Source organism: Fundulus heteroclitus, chromosome 7 (genome assembly GCF_011125445.2).
Source record: "Fundulus heteroclitus isolate FHET01 chromosome 7, MU-UCD_Fhet_4.1, whole genome shotgun sequence".
NCBI classification, from domain to species: domain Eukaryota; kingdom Metazoa; phylum Chordata; class Actinopteri; order Cyprinodontiformes; family Fundulidae; genus Fundulus; species Fundulus heteroclitus.
In genome coordinates, this window is record NC_046367.1 from 37256050 (window position 1) to 37283354 (window position 27305).

Below are 27305 nucleotides of genomic sequence, written 5' to 3' on the forward strand. Positions count from 1 at the left end.
ATAAGATAAGATAAGATAGGCTTTATTGATCTCACATTGGAGAAATTCGCTTGCCACATCAGTTCATAAGAGAAGGAGCAAAAGTAGGAAAGGTGCTTCAGTTATATACAGTGAATCTTCATAATACAGTGAATCTTCATACTTTATACTTTATACAGTGGATCAAAGAAAAGAGAAAATAAGAATAAAAATACAAAAAGAAATAGGAATGGGCATATGACGTCTTATTTACTTTCACAGTGATATATATATATATATATATATATATATATATATATATATATATATATATATATATATATATATATATATATATATATATATACATACACGTGTATTGACGTATATTCAGGTGGTGATAGCAGCAGAAGTCACTTCTTCAGGATTATTGCACGGGTTATAGCACAGTGTATTAAATAGATTATTTAATAGCTAAATAGATTATTTATAAGCACAGTGTATTAAATTGATTATTGCACATTAGTTATTGCACATTAGTTATTACAGTTATGGTTACAGTTATAGTGCAGCATTGTATAATCTGGTAGCAGCAGGGATAACTGACCTGCGGTAGTTACACACAAATAAAACAAGTTTTATTTGTGTGTAACGTTTTGGCAGGAATCTAATTCCATAGATTGGAAGAGGACACCCCAGGGAAGATGCAGAGCTCGCTGGATGCATATCCCCATCAAGTCTGGCGAGGGAACTCCTGGGATACCTCAGAAAAAGCTGGATGTCACTGGGAAGTGGGATGTCTGTTTTTGTTTTTCTCCTGGACCTGTTGCTCCCTCGATCCGATCTCGTATAAGTGGAAGGCAACGGATGGATGAATGGTTGTGACGAAAAGATGCTTGTAGAGGTCAAAGCTTTCTGCTCTTGTAAACTGGTACTCGGCTAATTTGTGGATCCACAAAGAAGTTGAGCTCCAGGAAGTCTTGCAGTTAAAACGCTCAACAGTGGTCGGCCATGCATCCGCACACGTAGGCTCACAGAGCACTACTTCACTGCAGAAACATGCCGACACGTCAGTCACAAGCAAATTAAAAGCACTATATTTGCACCAAGCATCTAGGAGTGCTGATGAACTAAGAAATTATCTTTACAGTCAACAGGGACCTAATTAATTTTCTAGGATCTGACATCCATTGCAGCTCCGCTTTGTGACACTGAAATGCAAACGAGATGCAAGCCAATAAGTGACATTATTCTCCTCTTCTCTTCATTGAAAGCTTTAATTTGTTTCCAATATTTACTTCACGCAAAGCCGCAATGTGACACAAAGTTGGTAAACAGTGTTATAGAAGGAAAATAAAAACAAAAAATGCAGCTTTATATATGATTAAAATATACAATCTAATAGAATTTGGTGTAACAATATCTGGAAATCATACATATTTTAAATTGACAAGTAAACAATGTTCTTGACATAGTTCGAACATAAAATCTTTATCCCACACTATTTAAACTATTAACCCACTGGGTAACCAACATATCCTAGTAATGATGTTTCAGACAAGAAGGCTTCATTATTTTCAGAATTTTTTTTACCCTTTACTCTTTAACACTTATATTTGGTAATTTAAATTTTTGTTCATTCTTTATTATACCAATATATTTTAAATAACCAATTTTTTCTTCAAGGAAGTTCTGGCCAATAGAAACACAGAAAGTTACATAGTTTAAAGAAAACAACCTGTGAAAAACAGGTACATGTTACTCAATCATCCTAAATAACTTTTAGTTTGTAAGTAAATGTGCTCAATGAGATAAGTTTAGTTAATTTCAACGTTTTCTAAAGAAAGTTGCAGGAGGAAGACGCTGAGCTGAGTGAACAGTATCCCTTCTTGTCCAATTCAGTGTGAGGGACAGAAAGAAGCAGCAAATTGTGTGAGTGAAAGGTTTACGAGCCGATGTTTCTAGGTGCGATTGCAGTACAGATATAGGCTGGCAGAAGTCCAAGTAATGCCTCGTAAATAAAAGTTAACCAGTGGGAATTCCTGCGAGCAGCCAGACCAGGCCACCTCACCCGTGAATGTAAATCACGATGGTGAGCTGACGTTTTCCAGTTTGTGATGAACCTCGACAAAGAGAGACAGACATTGTGACAATCATATACAAAAGATCTCCGCAGCCTAGTGCTGACATAAAAGTAGGATCGACAAGCCGTTTTTTAGCAGCGTTTAAAAAAAACACAACTTGTTTTGAAAATAAAAACCCATTTTTAATATAAGGCAAGGCAAGGCAAATTTATTCATATAGCACAATTCAGTGCAGAGACAATGCACAGTGCTTTACATGGTTAAAATATAGGAATAAAAGCAAGTAGGGATAGAATGTAGAAAAAAACAACAAAAAAAAAAACATTTGAAAACAGTAAAACAGTTTAACTTGAACATTCAAAGGCAATTTTAAACAAATGTGTTTTTAAACTCGATTTAAAGGAACTCAGGCTTTCAGCACTTTTACAGTTTTCTGGAAGTTTGTTCCAGATAAGTGGAGCATAGGAACTAAATGCTGCTTCTCCTTGTCTGGTTCGTGTTCTAGGTATGCAGAGCAGGCTGGAGCCAGAAGACCTGAGTGGTCTGGAGGGTTTATACGCTGATAATAACCTAATATAAGCATTTTTACATGATTTTCCACATGGGCTTCAAAAGTGAGGGAATCGTCAATCAAAATGCCCAATAATTTGTGTATTTAAAACTTTTTATGGACTTAGAAACTTTGTGAGGCTATATTTTAATTGTTTGTTTTTAACCAAAATGCTGTTCATTAAAAAAAATTAATAAATAAATCAAAATGACATAACGCAGGTTGTAAAGTGTTAAATGCTAAAAAAACAAAAAAAAAAACTCCTGATCAGCAGCAGCAAACAAGAGTGTTTGTGTGTATACGCAGGCATTCATGTAACAATGGAAAATCCTCTCCAGTAATAGGCAGAACATCTTTCTTTGTATTTTTCTGGCCCACTCCCTCTTGTACTTAATCATCACTAATGTTACCAGGGATACGTTCTCTGTGGTCGTTGTTATCAGGCTCTGAAGCTGCTTTATGTACAGTTTGTTGTCCTCGTGTTTATCACGGGTTCTCACAGTCTGATGACGCATTAGGTGGTAAAACTTTCGCTGCTTCCATCCTTCCTGAATCACGGACGCTGCAAACAGAAATTCCCTGAACACACTCGGTAATTAAAGAAATAACGTACATGTGAGGACTCAAAAAGAAGCGGGGAGGTTATCTACTCCTGTTTTGTAGATGTAGGGCAGCAGATCCTACAGGATGCAGTTTTTTAACGCTTGGTGAAGATTCTCAGCCATCCAGGTCAGGATCAGTCCTAAGAAGCTTCCTTAAATCAAAACTGAGAAACCTTCCTGGATGGGAAGCAAAACAACTTCAGCTTCAGAATAAAAGTCCTGTTATTTATTTTTTCACCTTTTTTTGGATTAGTCATCTAATGCTTATTATTTAAGCTGTGTCAAAGTAATTCATTATTTTTTAGATATATTCAACTGTTATATTAGACACTGTCTAAAGAAATTGACATTTGCAGCATGAAAATAATAAAAAAATGTCACGATCTGATAAGAAATCAAACTAAACTTTTCCACTTGAAGATCATTTAGGACTTTAAAAATAATTGTTATTAAATGTCGGAATAAAGAGACATGGATGTTTTCAGACTATTGTCATGGAATTTGGGGGTTTCCAAACATTTCTGTTGGAAATAGTGTAATAATTGTTTGATTTGCCTTTTAAGCGGATGTTTTCAGGTAACCTTCCACAGTTTTTTCAGACAACAGGATGCCGTCGTCTCTGTGATCGGTGATCTCAGGCTTGCAAGCTCTGCCTTTTTCCTCCTGATAAATCACGATGGCAACTCTGGGTAGACACTTTTTATCTTTGTTTCATCAGACCTCAGGATGTAGAAAGTACTAGTTGTCCATTTTTTCCCCCTGTTTTTTGCGTTCTGTCGTGCCAAACCCCAGTTAGTCACAGGACCTGAGCTGAGCGTTCATGGTGGTTCTGGTTCTGATGAAGGTTTTTCTTCCTGGGTAGACAAAGTTATTCTTTGCCACATTTCCCCCCCAGGCTTCCTGAGGAGAAGAGAGACTGTTGTAAAATCAATGCTGTTCAATGCAACCATTCAATGCCGGGCTTAGAAAGCTTTTCTTTTTTTTTTTACTGGTTTCTGATCTCACTGTTTTATAATCAGGACTGAATTATGCTGTAAGTACTTGGATCTGAATGCAACTATATGATTTTCACTGGAATTAGTTGGATTCTTTCTCCCCTGGAGAAATGGATCTCTGGAAAGTGCATTTAGAGGCAATAAGGTGAATTTAATTTAACTGCTCTGAATCATAACATAATGGTTACCTTTGTTACATACTAAAGATTAACAAACTTCATTATTACATAATGAAGTTTTCATTCACAGAGACCATTTTGGTAGCCACAGATCAAAATGTACCACACAGATCCTATTAAAAGTGGCTCAACATAAATGCCGTGCAAGAGACTTTATTGTGGGTGAAATTCTGAATTGTAACCATTAAATAATAGCCATTCCAGGCTGGAGAAGATGTGTGAATTACCGAGAGATGATAACTTAGTGATGATGTCCCCGTTGGTTTGTTTCGGCAGCACAGCTGAAGTCCAACAACACTGAACTCCTCTGGACCTTCTGAGATTATTCTGGAAAATCTAAACTTATGTCGCTGCCGATGACAACATGTCTGTGCAATCGCCAAGAAATCAAGAGGTTTGTGTCATCTGTCTCTCTGAAGGACGCGTTTTAAAACGTGTGCTGGAGTTTGTTGATGTACGCTCGAGACTTCTCACGCACTCCCTGCCGTACATTTACTCTGGTGTATTAAAAAGACAGAGTCCAGAGAGCCAGGGGTGACAGCGGGAACGTAAACAGCCCTGACAGGTATGCTAACACCAACTTTTCTCCTGTAAACTCAAGGTTGGGTTTTCTCCCTCAGACTTGTCTCTGCAGTGACTCTTAGAAGACGTGAAGGCTCCTGAAATGCTTCTTGCACTTCGGTTGAGACGTGTGACCAATGGTCAGGATGTGGATCCAGGAAATGGAAACTTTCAGCACAGTGCAGGACCCTGAACACTCATTGGCACCCTGGCAAAGATGTGGAAAAAGCTTAAAAACAAATGCATCTTTTATCACGGTAGCAGAATTGACATTTCTAGCAATTCCTATAAAATGACGCCGTTCTGCTTAAAGAGTCTTCAAAACCGGAAAGACAAGAGAACATGGCACTCAAATAAAAAAGCTGCGTATTGAATTTTTGTTTGTAGCCATTTCCTAAAACAATCCCCTAAATTTGCCGATTTTGATAAAACCAGTTATTTCTTAACACTGTATTTCAGTGTGGTCTGAAGATTAATTTATTTTCAGGCTTTTTACTCATCTTTATCATCGGTGCCAATGAGAAGGGGCCGAAAGGTCCTAAAGAACAGGAGTTCCCAAAGTTCTCAACTTGTGATCCCCAAATTAATAGTGTCAGGGGTATGGAACGCGTCTTCTTTTTGGAGATTGTGAAAATAAAGTCATTATATTATGAAAATAGTCAGATTTTATAAGAACTGTTACAAAAAGGTTTAGCAAATACTAAATTTTTTAGCACATCAGCATCACTGCATCTCCTGTGCCTCCAAGAGGTGTCCTGTGTCCTGACACCCACTCTGGGAATCCCTGCTATAGAAGACAGGAAATACTTATGGCTGTTCGAAAAATTTATTTTTATTGGAAATTATAATCACAAAATGCAAAACCTTTGGATTTGATTGCTTCCTCATTTCTTAAATTCATAGTTTTGCATTTTAAAAGCTACGAGCAAAATATTAAAAAGGGAAAAGAAACATGAGATGAAACCACCGTATTAACGTTAAAGAAGTTGTCGTTCAAACTTCATAACTTAGTTATAGGAACATATAACTCAAAGAAATCAGAGTCAAAGTCAACCTGACATATTTGAATTTGATCCTAATTGTAAAACGATGCAGACACGGTGCAGAAAATTCAGTCCAGACATTGTCCTGTTTACATCAGACTAACCATTCAACGTCATTTTTAACGTGTTTTATTTATCTTAGAATATTTATGCTGTAATTATGGTAGTTTAGTGAGGGATATAATAAAGATGTAACATCTGTCGCTGGGATGAAGTGGACTGAAGCCGTTTGTGACCCTGGTGCCTCCATCTGTAGGCCGGCTGCGCGCCGACGAAGGAACGGATTCCATATGGACGCGTTTCAGATGCTCTTCCGTCTTACTGAACGTGTGCTGATGTACATTTAATGGTTCTTTTCAACACTTGTTCTGCTCCTTGTTCAAACATGAAACATGCGGCCCTTTTACGAGCTCACAGGAATCCCCCCCCAGAGTGTCCCCGCTTTTATCCAGACATCTTCATGAAGACATTCTCCACACAAAGACACACAAACAGCCCGTGTTTCCAGATGTTAAATCACAGGGACACGTGGATGCACAGGCGCATGTTAGGGCGGCTGCATCTGCGGCTTGGCTTTTGTCTCAAACACACAAAGCTTGAGAAACGATTTTCACCTGGTGCAAATAGAGTTTGGTCTCTGCAGCTTCAGGGCTTTAATTTGCTGCTATAAACGCTGCCACAGAGCGGGTTTTCCAGCCACTTTCCACTCCGTCTCCACCACCTATCATCCCTGGGCCATCTCTTTTACGAGACGCCTTTTTTTTTTTTTTGCTTCTGCGCTCAGCGTGCCCGGCTCACACGCCCACACGTCCCCCTGTAGGTGTACTGTTACCATGCAGCTTGTTAGCATTCCCGGGCCGGGCCGCTGAGGCCTTCCAGATTGTTCTGTTTAGACAATCGCCGCCACGCAGGAGCTGCGGAGGTGAGGGATGGAGCGGCGAGGCTGCACGGCACGATGTGAGCACACCGGCTGACATTCAGAGGGCGCCTTTAAACAACGGCAGTCTAAATCACGCCGTGTGTGTTTTCACTTTGACGTTTATGTGCGTCCAAATACACAGAGAGTCACCGTCCTACAGAGGGACCCTCGGCCCTCTGTGTGTCCGTTGCGCTGTTGGAAATGTCAGCGTCGTTAAAGTGGTCTGTTTGCTTTAATTGAGAAGCAGAGGGAAAATAAATGCTTCGCCGTCGTTTGTTTCTTCAGCTCCCTCCGGCACTTTACTCTCAGCCGCCATCAATTCATCAACGAACCTTTAACTCTTTTTCTTTGCTTCTCTTCGTCCTTCCTCCGGCTCCAGACCTTCCTTACTGCAAAAAGGGAACTAAAAGTAAAAGTAAGTAAAATTTTCTTGAAATTACTGTATATTTCCTTGATTTGAGCAGATAAATAAGACTACCTGCCAATGGAGTAAGATTTTTTGCACGTAAAACAGGAACAATTGATCTCCATCATCTTATTTCAAGTGGAGGATGTCTAATTATTTTATTTTAGGGGTAAAGCTATTCATTACAATGGTAAATATTCTTATTTATTTGCTCAAATCAAGGACAAATACACTCATTTCAAGTAAGTTTTACTTTTATTTCCCTTTTGCAGTGCCTTACTTTTCCTTCTTCGTCTCTACTGGTTTAGATTTTTTTCATAGAGACAAGTAACATAAATAACAAATAGAAGGTTCTTGCAGCCGGACTTTTTTTTGCTTTGCTTCAAACTCCATTAAACTTTAGGAGCCATAGAGGGACCGTTCACCCAGGAAAGACAAACAAATCCTTAGGAGGAAGTTTAGAAATATGCTAAAAAATACTTCTAGATGGCCATTTTCCCCCCTGGCATTCAATATTTTGGATCATTTAAGAAATGTTTGACAGTCACTGGAAAAAGAAAGTAGACCCTACATCCAGGGTTTTGTCATGACATAATAAAACAGATCAGATCTAAAATTATTAAAATTTAACCTCAAGTAATCAAAAACAGTTATGGCCACACTTTCAGTGGTTATGTTTCCATGTGAATTTTAAACAACCTTTTACAATGTTGCAAAAGAGAAAATGTGAATTAGGCATGTCTCCATCCAGTGGTTTATAGCAAATTAACTAGGCTATGCATAAAGTAAGTTTATCAGGAGCTTGCGTTACAAATGACTGGAATAAACAGGAAGTAGATGTTACAAACTAGCACGGACCACACATCTATAAAAAAAGGAAAGAGTTTTTCAGGATTGTGTTGCATTCAGGCGAGTTGTAAGAAAGAAATGAAATTCTGTGCTCGTTATGGGAATCTCCGGGAAGAGGAAACAGCTGATTGGTCCACATAAGGTAAATGTTCGCTTTGTCAAAAATTGTTCTGCAAACGTGTTTCTATCTCCCGTTTTGCACATATTTAACTCTTTTTTGCAGAAACCAAAAAAAAAAAAAATACACCTGAAGTGAGCGGAAAAAATTGTTGTTTTTTTAAATCGAAGATATTTTGAATTTTCCATCAACCTTTTCTAATGCAATATTTCAAAATGCGCATGAAAAAGATGGAAACCCGGCTAGTCATCACCAAACCCAAAGCCAAAATGGAAAAGCCACATAACTGAGTACACCCAGTGTTGAAGCACCTTTAGCAGCAACAACCTTTAGGTGACATTTTCTATATAACATCATTAGTATTTCACATTGTTGTTGAGAAATTTTCCCTGGACCAGCAGAACCAACCCGGATCATGACCCCTCCACCACCGTGCTCCACAGTTGGTATGGGGTATCTGTGCCGATGTGCTGTCTTTGATTTTCCCAGACGTTCTGGGTCATGCATCCTTGCTGCTTGGTCTCGTATGTCCTAAGGAAATTGCTCCTGAGGTCTTGGGATCCATTCAGACACATTTCCTAACCGTGCAGTCATGAACTGTAATATTTACCACACTGACTAACTATGGTCTCACATGGAGCTTGTGGTTCTTTTGCTGCTTCTCAGAAATTGGCACAGTCCACTCCTGGGAATCTTGGCAGCTGCTTTAAGTGTTTTCCACTTGTGAAATTATTTTTCCTGCTGCAGAATGGAGGATTTCAAATTGTTGGGGCATGCCAACTTTACCCATTGGTCTGAGATTGGTGTGTAGCAAGGATTGATTTTTTTAGGTCATTGTGGATTTCTTTCTTCTTGGCATTGTGTTTGACACACACCTGTATGCTCCATTCCTGCTTTTATTGAAGCGGTCACACCTACTGATGTTCTGCAACCTGAATACAAAATGGAAGCAGCAAGGATGTACTTTCCTCATAAATTGTTCTTCCTTTTGGATTTATTTTTTCTTTATGACATAACGAGTGAAATCTGTTGTGGGGTTTTCTGTGTAAAAGCCCAGACGACTTTCATCATGTCTTGACACAGAAACAAATATTTTGAGTGTTTCTGTATGTATCTTTACCATGAACGAATGTGTCACGTTAGAACAAGAAATAAAAAAACAGTTTCCACTTCCCTAAACCTATAAATGTTAAAAGTTAACAGTTTATTTCACAAGACCGCTTGTTTTTCAGAAGACATTTGGAAGCAGACGAAGCTGTCCGATGTGATTTTTCGTGGCTGTGCCGTCTCCTTGCTTTCTTTCATCCGGTCTGCCTCTGCTGCTTTTATTTCTCCTGGTAGAGTCCTGTTGCTCAAACACAACTTTAAACCTTCTCTGTCAGACACGACACTTGCAGTGAAGCAAGGAGACAAGACTGGATGCTTGATCGCTCGCTCAGACTACGTGCGGCCCTGCTCCTTGACCCATGCTATCCTGCAGCCTGACAGAGAAATACGGCCTGGCCTCGCGCACAAACACACACACACACACACACACACACACACACACACACACACACACACACACACACACACACACACACACACACACACCGGAGTTTCTCTTAATGCAGGCAACATGTCACACTCTAAATCCTCTCATTTCCCCTTTCCTGTAGCAGTGCACTCAGGCGTGCTGAACGCTGAGAGTATCGATAGCAGGGGCAGGTTTTTCTGGCCCGACAGACGTGAAGACACACACACACACACAGATTCGCTGGTACTTCACAGCAAACGTCACACACTGCGCTCTCCTGTAAATATGCACTCACATCCACACGCTGTGATCCCTGGTTTGGCGCCAGAGGTTCAGATCCATGCTCAGTTCCGCTGAACCGACACCGGCGCCTGCACCAGGCCACGGCGTGCGTGCTGATCCTGGACGGTCAACGGTGCATTTCGGAGGCGGGTAATAACGAGGTCCTCTCTGAGCGCACGGCCGTGTCACCGCGGGGTTTCAGGTTTGCGTGCACGTTTGTCCAGACAGGTCACGGGCTGTTGCTCTTTACCGCACCCCGTGATGTTCCCAAGACGGTCATCATCACCTGTGGAGGGTCTGACTCCCACCGTTGTTCTGCTCTCGCTCAGCCTGCAGCCGAGCCTCTATTTGATGAGCTTCTGTTCTTGGTGGCAGACCCGGGGTTTTTAAACTCGCTGGCCGTGCAAGGGGTCATATTTACATGCAGATGGCATGGGTTGTTTAAGGTAAGCTTTAAATCATCGTTGGAAGGAAAAAACCGTGAGAACATTGCAGGATGTCTTCTAACTCCAGCCTTCATCGCCCCGCCACCACCAAGCTTGACAGCCGTCTGTGATCACATGCTGTTTGGTTGCATTGACGCACAACGCTGTGAATTGTGGCCCAGAATGGACTTTTCTACCCAAAGTCTGGTTTCCATTTTAGGTCTACTGACATAACTTTTTCTCCTGTAAACACTTGCTATTACTATTTTGTAATTTATACTTTCATTGACTAATCACAATGACTAATGCTTCCAAGGTTGTTGTTTTTTTTTTTGTTGTTGTTGCTGCAATTCCTTAGAATATTGCATAACCTTCTTACATTTACTGGAAAGTTTTGTAGGATTTTTTTTTTTTTTTTTGATAGGCACAGAAGTCTGACTCATATTTGGGTCTAAAAGTGTTTCTGAATGGAATATCCAGTGTTGGGTCGACACATGATGGACAACCTGGCAAAATTTAATCTTTATGTACTTTGATACTTTGATAGTAGGATTTCGGATCTAACAAGCAGATTGCCATAAAGACCTACTAAGGTAGGAGTGACAAAAGTTTTTTTTTTTTTTCTCCAGCTTTGTGAAGCACAGAGTTGAGACACAGTGTCCCTCCCCAACCTGTTGCTGTGCAGTCAGTCAGATGACTAAAAGGAGACTACTGCACTTCTCTCTCATTCACCAGTAAAGGCAAATTTCCATATTTGAACACAAATTATCATGGTGTGGAAACTACAATAAACAATGTTGATTACAGCAATATGACTGATTCAAATAAAAGCAGTTAGATCATGTAGTACGTTTGTTTTTAAAAACAATATTTTGTAAAAATACAGTGAGATTTTCATGTCAGCACATACGTTGTTGTTCTTTTAGGCCTGCCACTTCTTATTTTATCTTCCACTTATCTGCTTACCTTGTTTTGAAGCACTAGCTGCACAGTATGCTGCCATGGTCAGGTACAAGGACAGGACAGTCATTAAGATACTAATATTAATCTTCTGGGTCTGATTGTTGCTCCATAGGCACTGGTCTTTGTATTTGTTTCTTTGTTTTAGTTAATAAGTTTCAGAATATTATTACCAAATTTTCGACAGCAGCTTCGAATAGTTTCAAAATAGAAAGTATTTTGTCTTTTTTGTCTAAATGAAGAACACAAAATCTTCAGATCCAGCTTCCAGTGGCATATCTATCTATCTATCTATCTATCTATCTATCTATCTATCTATCTATCTATCTATCTATCTATCTATCTATCTATCTATCTATCTATCTATCTATCTAGATAGATAGATAGATAGATAGATAGATAGATAGATAGATAGATAGATAGATAGATAGATAGATAGATAGATATGATGCAATGACATTTTCAGATACCAGCAGAGTGAATAAAGTGTTCACCTCCTATTCTTTGAGCTACGTCTATTACAGCATAAAATGAGATTCAAAAAACGTAGATATAAAGCAGATTGTTCTGGTCATCATGGACAGGAATGTCATATTAATCATATTAATTTATAATAATGCGTTTCAACTGTTATGTTTATAAATAAAACATCCACCATCAACGCATTCTGCAAATAGGAGCTGGATGCACAAGCTCAAATTGATCAACTTTGTAAATACAACATTTAAATACACACTTTTAACAGAGCTGCGCTGAGACGCAAAAGAAACAATCAATCAAGGGGGAAAGATAACCAAAGACCTAAACAAAAAGAGGTAAAATCCAAATGTACAATGAATAAAACAGAAAATATAACTTAGAAATTAACAATAGAATAGAACAAGCAAATGCTGCAAACACAAAAAAACAAACAAAACCAAAACGCAGAAAAACCAGGAAGTGTCCCCCCTACTCAAGTGTTGGTTGAATAAGTGGGTGCACTCCTATGTTTGACCATGTATGTAAACTTTAGATTAGGGGTGTCAAACTCCAGTCCTCCAGCGCCGTGTCCTGCAACTCTCAGATGTGCTCCTGGTTCAACACGCCTGATTAAAAAGGCCAAATTAGCTCCTCAGCATGTAGTGAAGTTGTTCTGAGCCCCGCTAATGAACTAATTATTTGATTCAGGTGTAACGAAGCAGAGACACATCTAAAAGTTGCAGGACACCAGCCGCCGCTTTAGTCCCTGTGCGTGTTAGAGGCAATCCGCGGTAAATTCAAACCTACGTGTTGTTTTTAAATAAAAAAGGATGATTTTTATGCATCTGTAAAAACTCAAAATAAATAATACATTACTAGCTGAAAGTGAATATGATACCAACCAGCATTTTTTTAAATTATGCTTCCTTTGAACTCAGCATAATCAAGATAACAAAGCTACTTTGCAAAGTTGAGACAGGAACCCCTGTAAAAACAACAATCCTACATGAAAAAATAAGCACATTTACATAGGATTTTTCTTTTTGTGTCATATTATGACCCTTATAATTTTTTATAAAAGCACAATTCACTTTTCTTTCATCCAAATATCAAAGTCAAATCCCACCGTTGTTTGTACCTTAAGTCGCTTGAATTAAACGCAGCGCACTTAATCCTCTGATTATCCGAGAGAAATGAAAAAAAAAAAAATAGAAATCAGAGCCATATTTCTCCAAGCAGTTTTTTCTGTTTGCTTTTATTCATTTCTGTGTTCCAGTATTTGTATTTGGAGAGGAAACCCAGCTACCAAAGCCTCAGTGTTAACACAATGGAGGTTACAAGAGGTTGTGTGTTTGTTGTGTGGATTACTGATTTGTGCGTATGTGTGTGTGTGTGTTTAGGGTCTTGATTGCGTGCATTTCTCTTTGTGTTAATAAATGAGGAAGGGCAACAGAGGTTGAGCTCGCTGCTTGCTCCCCAGCTGGCTTGGTTGTATCATAGCAACTCTACATGAATAATAATCATAAACACACACACACACACACACACACACACACACACACACACACACACACACACACACACACACACATGCCGTAATGAGCGATTCTTCCCCAGCTACTCCAGCTAATCTCTCTCAGCTGTTTCTACTCTATGCTGAGATCGAGTTTATAGTAAGCATTCATTAACTTTGCTTAAATCCAAACAGTGATTCAGAATTTAAATGAATTTGACATTTTAACCTCAACACAAAAACAGACACAACAGAATAACACAGCAAACGGTGCTATTTGTTTCCTTCATGGAGATTTCGCCACAGTTGCTCCAACTCCGGGATCAACACAGTAAACATAGTCATCAAAATGAACAAATAATTTTCCTCTTAAGTGTGTTATTTAACGACTGATCTGTCAGTGAACTACATTAGGTTTAAAGGGAAAGATTAGGTGTTTGAAACTAGCTGCATTGTGAGTGTTGTGGTACTGGAGGAGCTTTATGTTACACTATGCACCAACCAGCATCTTTTTTTATCACAAACATTTGTATTTGGATATTTAGACATACTGAAAACAACTTGCTGGAGTTAAAATGGGGGGGGGGGGGGACAGGGATTAAGGCAGCCTGGCATGGTTGTTGGAGGTAGACTTGCTGGTTTTAATCATTTCAGAAAACACTGATCCCTCAGGTTTGCATAGAATGGTTTGTACACTGCAAAAAGGGAACTCAAAGTAAGAAACTCTTTCTTAAAATTTGTGTGTTTTTCTTTGATTTGAGCAGCTAAATGAGACTATTTGCCAATGGAATAATATTTGTGCACCTAAAATAAGAACAATTCATCTCCATCATCTTATTTCAATTGCAGAAAATCTAATTATCTTATTTTACAGGTAAAAAATACTCATTCCATTGGCAAATAGTCTTATTTAGCTGCTCAAATGAAGTAAAAAATATATTAATTTCAAGAAAATGGATGGAGCTTGCTTTGAGTTCCCTTTTTGCAGTGTAAAAGACATTATTCAATGAGAGGCGTTGGTGTGGATGGAAACATTGAGGCCAGAGGTGAGAGGAGAATTGGCAGGCTGGTTTCAGATGATAGAAAGTGAACAGTTGCTCAAATAACCATTTGTTACAACCAAGGTATGTAGAACCTCCATCTCTGAAGGGGGAACCGGTTGAGCCGTGAAGTAGAAGAACGCGCTGGGAGCCGATCCTTTTAGCTGATATCAGGAAACGGGAGATACCAATCACTCAGGCACACACAAATTACACAACAGCTTGGAAAACCCAGAAAGAATCCAGAGAGCCATTTTTGGCCACCAGTCTAGTTAAACAAAATGTGTTCAGAGCAGTTAATTAAATATAAAAAAAGGCCATAGTTTTCAACCTAACGACTAGGAAAATAGATCTTAAGGAAGTTATCATTCCTATTTTTTGTATCATACCATTGTGGACATTTGATGCAATTACCCCATGAAAAACGAACTGAAAATCTGCTATAACCTGCATTTTTATTATGATTTTTTTTTTTTTTTTTTTTTTACATTTAAACACATGCTTTGATTCTGTGTGAAAAGTCTGAAGAGCCATGCTGGGGTCCAGAGCTGCAGGTTGCAGACCCTGAGCTACAACCTTCAGATGGCACGGTCCAGGGTGTTAGCCTTCAGTGTGGTTTGCATGTAGGCAAAGGGTCTAACTAATCTGACCAGACCACCTTCATCTACCTGCTTGCTGTTTCCATTTCACATTGGTTTATGGCAAACTGCAAGCTGGGTATCTTAAGCCTTTTTTTCCCCAAAATAAATGTAAGTGTTGCCATATTTGACAAAATGCAAAACCTATAGTTACACATAGATGCTCCACTTTTCTGCCCTGGCCTCCACGTCAGAGAAGATCTGTGTATATCTCTAGAAAATACCAGAAATAAGGAATGGCTTTTTCAGTGAAGTGAAATTAAAAGGATTTCAACATGAAAAACAAACTTTTCTCGTCTTCATCTGGAGACGCGACATAAAAAAAAGAGGATCAAGGATTGCTGGTCATCTATATTTCCTCCTCCTCTCAAACACTCGACCTTTGTTCATCTCTGTTTTCATTTCCTGCTCTTGCTGTATCTCCTTCCTCATCGTCTTCCTCCCTTTTCTGTCGCGCTGACATGTTGAAGTGACTCCTACAATTCCCCTCTCCATCACTGTCCTCTCTGCACTCGGTTTCATTGACACACACACAAATCTGACACCGGGGAGCACAAAAACAGCCACCGTGTTTGATAAACAAGCAACGCAGTGTGTGAGAGTAAGGAAGCTTTTAGCAGCGCCTCTTATCTCACTTCCTCTCGGCACACAAAAAAAAGTAAAGAACCCTGAAAGCAGCTCGAAGTCTGAATGTTGTCTTTGAGAGTCGCTCGCCCTCCTGACACACGCAGCCTTATTCTTTCTCCTTTTTTTCCACACACTCAGTCCACAGTCGGTCCATCCAACATGGGCCGACTGTGGTGTGAAGTGGCTTAATGAAAGCACCGTCACAGTCCAGTTGGTCTGTCAGACACACATATGTGTACGCAAACTGTCCAGATGAACTAAAGGACAAAAGATACTTTTCATTAATAAAATAGGGCGAAAGCTTTCCAGCAGCTCTGAATCTGTCACACAGGAACTGACAGGAGTCGCTTCAAGGTCCTGGACAAATATTTAACTGTAAGTTATCCTGTAGCTGTGTTTCCTTTACAAATGGAAAGTAATCTGCTAATTACAGTAGAATTAGATGTCAATAGGTTTATTTATGCGATGACTCATTAAAAAAAAAACATGGTGGCGACAGATGTAAACACTTAAGATATATTCATATTACAGCCATGACACTAGCACTCATCATCAGCCATCAGAAAAGACGTTGACGTCTTACTGAGACGTCGGCGCGACAAGTCTCTCATATTTGGGAGCGGCAAGGTGTGCAGCATTTTTTTGGGAACTGTAGTCGTTGATTTTACAGCAGAGCTATGCATTCAACACTTCCTGTCATCTTCTTTGTCTTTTTCACCACTAGTAAGGCAAGGCAAGGCAAGGCAAATTTATTTGTATAGCACAATTCAGTACAGAGACAATGCAAAGTGCTTTACATGATTAAAATATAGGAAGTTGAAACAGAAGAAAAATGTAGATAAAATGTAGAAACAAAATAGAACATGGGAGAATAGAAACTAAAAGCAAATATTAAAAACAGTTGGACTACGAAGTCAAACTAATGATGTTTCAGTAAAACAGTTTAACTAGAACAGTCGAAGGCAATACTAAACAAATGTGTTTTTAATCTGGATTTAAAAGAACTCAGGCTTTCAGCACTTTTACAGTTTTCTGGAAGTTTGTTCCAGATAAGTGGAGCATAGGAACTAAATGCTGCTTCTCCATGTCTGGTTCTGGTTCTGGTTCTGCAGAGTAGGCTGGAGCCAGAAGACCTTAGTGGTCTGGAGGGTTGATACACTGATAACAAGTCTGTGATGTATTTAGGTGCTAAGCCATTTAGGGATTTATAGACTAACAGAAGTATTTTAAAGTCTATTCTCTGAGATGCAGGGAGCCAGTGGAATGATTTTAGAACTGGGGTGATGTTCTCACACATCTGGTTGTTGATCACGTGTATCACCAGCATCGATGAAGCTGAAAAACCATCTCATCCTGGCACAAAAACCTTTTATTGAAAATTTTGTTTTTTTTTCTAAAATGCCATGTTTCCATTGGGCAAATGTAATATATAATTACAATTTTTGTTTTTTTAAAAAATATTGTTATTATTATTTGGTTTATTGTTTTTTTTTTCATATATTGGGCTGTCAGGAAAGGGGGTACAAGAGAAGGGGACAGACATGTGGCAAAGGACTACAGGTCAGAGTCTAACCCGGGTCGGCTGCATCAAGAACTAAGGCCCCCGTACATCGGTCATGCGCGCTAACCACTGCGCCACCGAAGCACGCCCTTTATTGTGTTTTTTAATCCATTATTGTTCAGCACTTTGAAAACGCTTTATAAATAGTTATTATTATTATTATTACTATTATTGTTATTGTTGTCATTGTTGTAGCAGCATACGTTGAGGATACTTTTCTTCAGCAGAAAACAGAAGCAGGTCAGAGGTGGTGGGAAGATGCATGGAGCTCAGTAGAGGCCTATCTTATAGGAAACTGTTAGATGCTGTGAAAGTCCTGGGACTGGAACAGACATTCAGCTTTTAAAAGCTCCAAACATATAGCATGAGCTGCAATTGAAAGGTTTGGATCAAAGTATGTCGATGTGCTGTAAAGGCCCACATTTTGTTACACTTAGCTTAACTGGGCACTTTGATGTGTTATCATGGAGATTTCCCCCACCATTGTGTGGCTATGAGTCGATCGCTGATGATTTAGTTGCTTCTGATACACGATTTGGCTGATAAAATTAAAACATAATACAGACATAGACATAAAAAGGAAAAGGTATGAATGGGGAGATCTAGAAAATAATAGTTTATGCCCTGCTGCTGCTCCCTGTGAGACTAACGTGGATAAGATCAAAACGGACACTGATCAATCCACATTTGCTTTCAGATCGTTGAATATTATGTCCTAAATACACGGTAACACCAACACCTTTTTGCTGTAGTTCTTCAAAGTAGAGTTACTCTCTGGTAAACGGTGCTGTTGAAAGATCAGACGTTGGTTCCTAAAGGGGCTGGTGTGTTCTGCCTTGGATCCTGCTGCTGATGAAGCAGTTCATTCTTCCCCGGACTGCAGTGGAAGAAAACCCGACGCGTGATTTTGGAAGATAACTATTTGGTTTCCCACACTGCAGATGCCTCATTAGCTGCTAGCAGGATATGCTGTTTCTCTTTGAATGAAAGTTGTGGGAGACTTTGTTCTCTTACAGGAGGAAGATTAGACGGGAGCTTAGTCCGTGAGCAAAGCCCGGCGCAGCTCATTTGTTTGTTTAAATACGCTCATCGAGATATAAACTACCAGCGCACTCCCATCATCCCTTTACTGTCGCCTCCATCTGTGGCTCTATCCGCCTCCATGTGGTTGTGTCAGGAATCAGAAACAGAGGACCCTGAATTCAGCCAGACAAGCAAAAGGTTGTAATAAAAAGGTGATTTATTAACAAGGCCAAAAAACCAAAAGAGGGCACCAAGCCAAAAAGCAAAGAGGCAGTGTCCAAAAAACTTAAACAGTCCACAGCCAACAACCTAAAATAAACTGGTCAAAAGTCAGGCTGGTCTATTAACAAAAAGAGCAGAACAGGTCAAATAATCCAGGTAAAAACTAACAGAGTCAGGTTGGGTACATGCAGACAGGATCAGACTTACCCCAGGCAGGAAACACAAACACAATGATCGGGCAGAGTGCAAGGAACAGAGGCAGGCATAAGTAGGGGAGTGAGCAGGTGAAAGGAATCAAACTAATTACCAGACTAAGTGGAGCTGATCAGGGAAGTGGCTGGAGGTGGAACTGAACTGACTGAATAACTACCATGTGAAAACAGGTTAAACTAAAACAGTTCAAGAACCAATCTGAAACACAAAATAAATTACAAGACCCAACCTAAGATGGAACTCAAACCAAGACTGAAACAGGACACAAGCTAAAATAGAAAACAATAACCTAAACACAGAAATTAAAACTAAGGCAGGAACTCAAACTATGACAGAACCCCTCCCTCAAGGGCGGATTCCAGACGCCCCTAGAAAATCTGATACAAAAATAAAAACCACCCAGACCGGGTGGGTGGAAGGGGGTACTGGACGGAGGGCCAGAGTCCTAACAAAAAGTCCAAACAGAAAACAACCCTCAAAAAGCAGCCCCAGTCCATGGGATGTCCCGACGAACAGACTCCAAACAGTCAGGATGTCCGGAGGGCGTCCTGGAGGACGGCCCCAGCGTGGCAGGGTCCCTAAAGGAAGATTATGCGTCTTTCGGCGGCCGGCGACGGAGCAGGTCTTTCGGCGGCCGGCGACGGAGCAGGTCTTTCGGCGGCCGGCGACGGAGCAGGTCTTTCGGCGGCCGGCGACGGAGCAGGTCTTTCGGCGGCCGGCGACGGAGCAGGTCTTTCGGCGGCCGGCGACGGAGCAGGTCTTTCGGCGGCCGGCGACGGAGCAGGTCTTTCGGCGGCCGGCGACGGAGCAGGTCTTTCGGCGGCCGGCGACGGAGCAGGTCTTTCGGCGGCCGGCGACGGAGCAGGTCTTTCGGCGGCCGGCGACGGAGCAGGTCTTTCGGCGGCCGGCGACGGAGCAGGTCTTTCGGCGGCCGGCGACGGAGCAGGTCTTTCGGCGGCCGGCGACGGAGCAGGACTGGAGGCGGCCGGCGACGGAGCAGGACTGGAGGCGGCCGGCGACGGAGCAGGACTGGAGGCGGCCGGCGACGGAGCAGGACTGGAGGCGGCCGGCGACGGAGCAGGACTGGAGGCGGCCGGCGACGGAGCAGGACTGGAGGCGGCCGGCGACGGAGCAGGACTGGAGGCGGGTCCCCCTGGACCGCCTCCTCGCAGGACTGAGGAACGCCGGCTGGAGGCGGGTCCACCTGGACCGCCCCCTCGCAGGACTGAGGAGCGCCGGCTGGAGGCGGGTCCACCTGGACCGCCCCCTCGCAGGACTGAGGAGCGCCGGCTGGAGGCGGGTCCCCCTGGACCGCCTCCTCGCAGGACTGAGGTGTGGGGGCCAGTGCTGGACCCTCGGCAGCCGGAGCAGCAACGCCAGTCAGGCCTCCGGCGACAGAAGACCAGGGGAAACCACCCTCAATAAAGACCTCGGTGGCTGGCATGGCAGGACCCTCTGATGCCAGTAAAGTGGGAGGGCTCTGAGTGACTAGCAGAGCAGCAGCAGGACCCAAGCAGGTTTGGGCCGTGGTGTGCGCCGCACCCTCGTTGGACGCCGGGCTGGCGTGCGCCGCACCCTCGTTGGACGCCGGGCTGGCGTGCGCCGCACCCTCGTTGGACGCCGGGCTGGCGTGCGCCGCACCCTCGTTGGACGCCGGGCTGGCGTGCGCCGCACCCTCGTTGGAACGCCGGGCTGGCGTGCGCCGCACCCCTCGTTGGACGCCGGGCTGGCGTGCGCCGCACCCTCGTTGGACGCCGGCTGGGCGTGCGCCGCACCCTCGTTGGACGCCGGGCTGGCGTGCGCCGCACCCTCGTTGGACGCCACGGGCTGGCGTGCGCCGCACCCCTCGTTGGACGCCGGGCTGGCGTGCGCCGCACCCTCGTTGGACGCCGGGCTGGCGTGCGCCGCACCCTCGTTGGACCCGGGCTGGCGTGCGCCCGCACCCTCGTTGGACGCCGGGCTGGCGTGCGCCGCACCCTCGTTGGACGCCGGGCTGGCGTGCGCCGCACCCTCGTTGGACGCCGGGCTGGCGTGCGCCGCACCCTCGTTGGACGCCGGGCTGGCGTGCGCCGCACCCTCGTTGGACGCCCGGGCTGGCGTGCGCGCACCCTCGTTGGACGCCGGGCTGGCGTGCGCCGCACCCTCCTCAGCAGCGGGTGCAGGGGCCGAGGCAGAGGCCGGACCCCCCTCGCCAGCAGGTGCAGGGGCCGAGGCAGAGGCCGGACCCCCCTCGGCAGCAGAGGCAGGAGCCGAGGCGTCGGCCGGACCCCCCTCGGCAGCAGAGGCAGGAGCCGAGGCGTCGGCCGGACCCCCCTCGGCAGCAGGGGCCGAGGCGTCGGCCGGACCCCCCTCGGCAGCAGGGGCCGAGGCGTCGGCCGGACCCCCCTCGGCAGCAGGGGCCGAGGCGTCGGCCGGACCCCCCTCGGCAGCAGGGGCCGAGGCGTCGGCCGGACCCCCCTCGGCAGCAGGGGCCGAGGCGTCGGCCGGACCCCCCTCGGCAGCAGGGGCCGAGGCGTCGGCCGGACCCCCCTCGGCAGCAGGGGCCGAGGCGTCGGCCGGACCCTCGGAGACAGAGGCAGGAACAGAAACTGAGGCCCCAGCTGGTCTCTCAGAAACAGGGACAGAGTTATTGATTGTGGCTTTAGGAGCAGCGGGTGATGAGGGGTGATGGTAGAATGCCTGGAGGGCTAACCTGTAATTCTCCTCTAGCTCCTTTAATTTAGCCTCTAATTCAGGTGAATAATGGTAAATTAAAGTCTCTCTCAGCTTCTTAATGATAGGAGCAAAAGTCCTTATTTTGTCCTCCAGTGATCTATAGTCTGCATCTGGAGTGACACAAGGAGGAGCTGTAGGCGACTCAGCTCCAGAAAAAAGAGAGCTCCGGTCTTCCGGGCAGGAAGGCGGGCAGAAAGCGGCAGCAGGAGCAGAGGAGACAGAAGCAGTGCCCGAGGTGACAGCCAGACCGGCCGCTCTGTGTTTTCGACGGCGGGGCGGCTGCAGGGGTGTGCTGCTGCTAAAGAGGTGCCGTCTAGGACCGACACCAGGAGGACAGATAGCGAGCCGGGAACCTTCCAGTGATGCTGCCAGCATCATGGATCTGCCAGAGAGTAAGCTCCGGGCTTGTGGCGGGCTCATGTCCAAAAATTAAGAGGGGGAAAAAAATACAAAAATATCCCCAGCAAAAAATATTCAAAAAAAAAAAAAGTGCTTGTCTGGCGAAGGGTCTGATTATGGCCCGATCATTCTGTCAGGAATCAGAAACAGAGGACCCTGAATTCAGCCAGACAAGCAAAAGGTTGTAATAAAAAGGTGATTTATTAACAAGGCCAAAAAACCAAAAGAGGGCACCAAGCCAAAAAGCAAAGAGGCAGTGTCCAAAAAACTTAAACAGTCCACAGCCAACAACCTAAAATAAACTGGTCAGAAGTCAGGCTGGTCTATTAACAAAAAGAGCAGAACAGGTCAAATAATCCAGGTAAAAACTAACAGAGTCAGGTTGGGTACATGCAGACAGGATCAGACTTACCCCAGGCAGGAAACACAAACACAATGATCGGGCAGAGTGCAAGGAACAGAGGCAGGCATAAGTAGGGGAGTGAGCAGGTGAAAGGAATCAAACTAATTACCAGACTAAGTGGAGCTGATCAGGGAAGTGGCTGGAGGTGGAACTGAACTGACTGAATAACTACCATGTGAAAACAGGTTAAACTAAAACAGTTCAAGAACCAATCTGAAACACAAAATAAATTACAAGACCCAACCTAAGATGGAACTCAAACCAAGACTGAAACAGGACACAAGCTAAAATAGAAAACAATAACCTAAACACAGAAATTAAAACTAAGGCAGGAACTCAAACTATGACAGGTTGAGTGTAAACAGTTGGAGAGAGACTAAAAATGAGCTGAAAACTTTATTTTGGTCTTGTGCTTTTCTGAACTATTTCTGCTTACAGCCATCGTTTTTTTTATCCTTTGCTTTGATTTCTACCTCTGTCTTTATATCCACTACAAACTGCAAACTACATGTCTTCTGGACTTTCTGTCGTTTAGAGTTTAGCTATAAGTTACCCGCATCCTCTCAGATAAGCAACAGGTTATCACCTTTTAGAGATGCAGATTCAGGTAATCATAAAATGTGTTAGAAAGCAAAAAAAGATTTAATTGAATCTTCAATCCAATCTCACCTTCTGAACCAAGACATGGCAACAGTGGGAAGAAACAACTCCCATTTGACAGGAAGAGACCCTCAGCAGAATGAGCAGGTGCTCATAATGACTTCCACTCTAGAAACCAAACAGTAAACCTGCAGTCTAGAGTGCACACTACAGTGGATAACTTTAAAAGAAGATGAATAATTGATGATTCAGGGTTTCATATCTGGAAATAATAATATTAATTCTTCTCGAGATTTATCAGGGAGTCAGTGGAAAGACATTACAAAGGAAAAATATGACCTCTCCGTTTACTTTTTATTAGAAAGTTTCATTTTTGTTATCATGTTGTGGACATTAGATTTTAATGCTCTGAGTGACCCCAAGGGGTCAAACAATTATCTACTTAATCAGACAGCAAGTAATTGTTCAAATTTCACTTTCAGGTTCATGCATCCAGCATCCCGAGGTAAGTAAACAGTCTGCATAGCGCAGTCTAAGAATAACACTTGTCAGTATAGCTGTGGTGCAATTTGTGGATTTATGCAATAATCAAATTTAAACATTCTTTCAAAAGTGTAATAAAATTGTTAAAGAAGGATATAAAGGATGGTGAAGTGATAAGGATTTAGTGCAGGCATGAATTGTTAATAAAGAAAACAGATCAAAAGCTCGCTCAGGTAAGAGTACTTACACAGCTATGTTAGTTTGTATAATTGTTAATCTATATAATTTTATCATAATTTAGCTATAGATGAGAAAAACAACACAAAAAAGAACATGACTGATCAAGAGCATTGTTCTGCTGTGTTTGTTTTAACCTCCAACTTAATGGAAACACTGCTCCAAATTACAAGTTCCCAAAAGAGCAATTTTATTTATCATGTGATGAACTGTATCAAATGTAGCTCTGAGATCTGAGAGACTAATTATGTACACGTCTATTATTTAAGGTAATAAGAATATCACTCATAACTTTCAACAGTGCTGTATTATAATATCTGTGGTATTATGAGCATGATTTCCTTTGTTTAATTTCCAAAGCGAAGCTCTTTTTATAGTAACCTCTGGTTGCTTGGCAATGCTGTTCGCTGTGTTCCTGAAATAAACACACAAAGTGCAAAATATTTCCTTTTACTATTTCCCTACATGAGCTGAAATAAAGAAAAAACTATAAAATGAAGAGATAAACATTTTTAATGAACCCTATATCTGTGGAAAGACATTCCCTGTGTTTCTTCTTTTACTATGTTTCAAATTTATAGTTGGCAACAAACATTAATATATATTTAGAGTCCTAATTCAGAATAAAAGTTTGCAGAATAGATGGCCTTTTACAGATGCACAGGTCGCCTTTTTCAGGATGCAACATTGTGGGTAAGTGCATGAAAGTGTAATTGTCAAGACTTTACACTTATAGAAAGAAAACATTTCAACTTCAAGTGAAGCGCAGACATGTTTTCATTTTTATTTTTATTTTATCTTTGTCATCATGCCTTCACATTCCTTGGTCCTGCCTTAACTAGTAGTTCAGATTTAAACTAAAATAATATTGCAAGTGTGCATGCAATATTATGATGAATCACAAAACTTAAAAACTGTTTTTCTTTCTTCATTCATCAAGCACACTTTTTTTCTGTAAATGTAAAAGGTATCTCAAGCAATGGCTTGGAGGTCTTGTTAACTGCTTATGCTGGTGTCGCAGTAACATGGATGATTGTCTGTTGTGCAGAAAATTAAACCCCCAGTATGTAACTATGTCTTATTCAAAATGCATGTCATGCATTTAGGAAGTAGGAGACATTCCTTATAACCATAGAGTCTTTCCATTTGTGTTGTATCTGATAACCTTTGCAACTATAAGGAAAGACAAAACTTTACACCAGCTTTCTGTTTTCTTACATTTCTGCATTATATTACTAAGGTCCTGAGCACACGGCAACAATCCACTGGTCTGGAAACGGGACTGTTTTTCTGTTTCTGTTGACACATCTATATTTTATTTCTGTATACAACACACTAATAGAAGAGCTAAAAATGGTGAAATTTCCCAGCTGTACCACTAGTAGGTAGTATATTCTTTTAAACTCAACAACATGCACATTCGTACAAACACTCCCTGCTTAAAAAGGCACCACTGCTCAATAAACAATGAGTGGCAGAGACTCAAATGTCTATATGGACAGACAACTATTGCTCTAAGTGTATTTGAATCCAGCATCCTGTTTGAAAACTTATCCTCATCCAGTTCTTAAAGGAGCTATAGCGCAAGTCTCAGGATTTTTGCAGATGTCTGCCCCCTCTGGTGACAAGTTGAAATGACACCAGTGTTGTGCACGTGCATGGGAGGCGACGGCAAAGGGCTTTTGTTTAGAGGCGTGATGTCTTCTGAGGTATAAAGGTTATAAATATTGAAGGAGCACTCAATAAAGTAATCACATGATTACTTTATTGAGGAGACTCAATAAAGACATGATGTAAGATCTAAATAAGATAAGAGATAATATTTAAAAAAAAAAGTTCTTTATTGTCTCACAAAGGGGAAATTTGGGTGTGACAGTGGCAAAGACACAGAGAGAGTTAGAAATAATAATTAGTAAGGAAAAAAGAACAAGCTAGTCTAATCTAAAGTTAGTTCTAAAGAAACGGCAAGAGTAAAAAATAAAAAGTAAATACAGGTACAGGTTCGGGTTCGCCTGTTCAAACTGCTGTATCCAGTTATAAACACCATCAGAACGTCCCGCTTCCCTATTATTAAGAAAGACAATTAGTGCTGTATTCCAGGGAGAATGTGTTTTGGGTCAAAATGTGTGAATAAATCCAGGAACAAAAGTAAAATAACTAATGAAGATGCTGGCAGCAGCTCCATGAGAAAATTAATGCTATATCCCAACAGAGGCTAAGGAGCCAGTCAGTGAGGAAGAGGCAACACAAAACGTTGTCTTCAAGACCTTAATTTTTCAGTACATGTGCTCTGGCCTAATAAAACTAGAATTAAGGTGTTTGGCCAAGAGAGAAGCTTGTGAACCTGAACATCCTCGCTTCTTATTAAACTGTCAATGTCCGAGGAGCATGAAGCTGATGCTCACAGGTCATCGTGACACAGTGTGAAAGGAGAGGTTGTAAAATGCGAGGAGCACGGGAGAGAGGAGCAGACCCTTACAGCAATCAGCCCACCTTTTAAAGCGCTTTTTCTGTCAGAGCCGTTTGATATTGGAAGGAAGCGACGGGTCTCTGCGGGAGGCTGTGGGAGAAATCAGCCTAACAACACATAAAACTGGCACACTTTTCATTACCTGCAGACGACTTGTTGTTTCTCCCTGTCCCAGTTCAGTCGTTTCATTTTAACTTAATTAATTTCGTTCAAATGAGTTCAATTATGATAAACACGTTTTAGTTTACCTCGGTGAGGTGTGCTGATGGGAAATTTTACATGTTAAATACCGTTGCCAAGCATCAAGATAAAAAAAAAATCTTGATTTAATTATTCTGCTTTCATTGCGTTTTCTCCACAGGAATTATAGACTAAGCACTGTTTAAAGGAATAATGATCAACAATTGAGCTGAGTAGTAATCCTACAATAAAAATGTTTTGTATGATTACTGCAGCTTTACTTCTATAAAAAAAATGTGTTTGTTTTAGAGAAAACCTGGAACTAAAACAACATTTAGTTTCCCCCCTCAGCAGAATGTTCAGCACAAAACATAACAATTCACATTATGTCATGTATAAATCCTTATGGTCATGTTATGCTTTCTGGTATTCTTCACTATAGAACCTCAAAACAACAATTGTGAAAATGAAATTATTTCTCTGATAAATGTGTAGATTTTGTAACATTATTCCCGGAAATATCCATCTGTGGCCTGGAGGACATGCAGCATCCTCAACGCTTGTTGGACCCCTGAAATAAATTAATATTTTAACACAGTTTCAGAATCTCACACTCACACTTATTCAGTGAAGCAAAAAAAAAAAATCTGTTAAAATATAATAGTTTTGAACAAAAGCACATCTGGTGCTGTTAGTACCTGGTAACATTTTTGATCTTATTGAAAGACCCACCGATGCCCTTAATTTACTGTCAGAGGCCTCCAGACAAGGTTTCTAGCATCAGTGGGAAATATATACTTTTTCACACTTCAAACTTTATTTATAGAGCACTTTTTATACAGTCGATAGCTCTGCAGATGTTTTATACTTTGTTCATACTTCACCCACCTGGAGTGTTTGCTTGCTGAAAAGCTGACCAAAAACAAACTGTTCTAGTTAAAGCGAGTTTTTGATGGCTGCACGATGAAGGCTTTTTGCCGGCCTGTAGCGTGAGTAGGCAAGACAGACTTTGTGTCAGGGATCTAGGTGGGTTTTGTTTCTATGTGGTGTTCCTTACTATCTCAGAGCTGCAGAT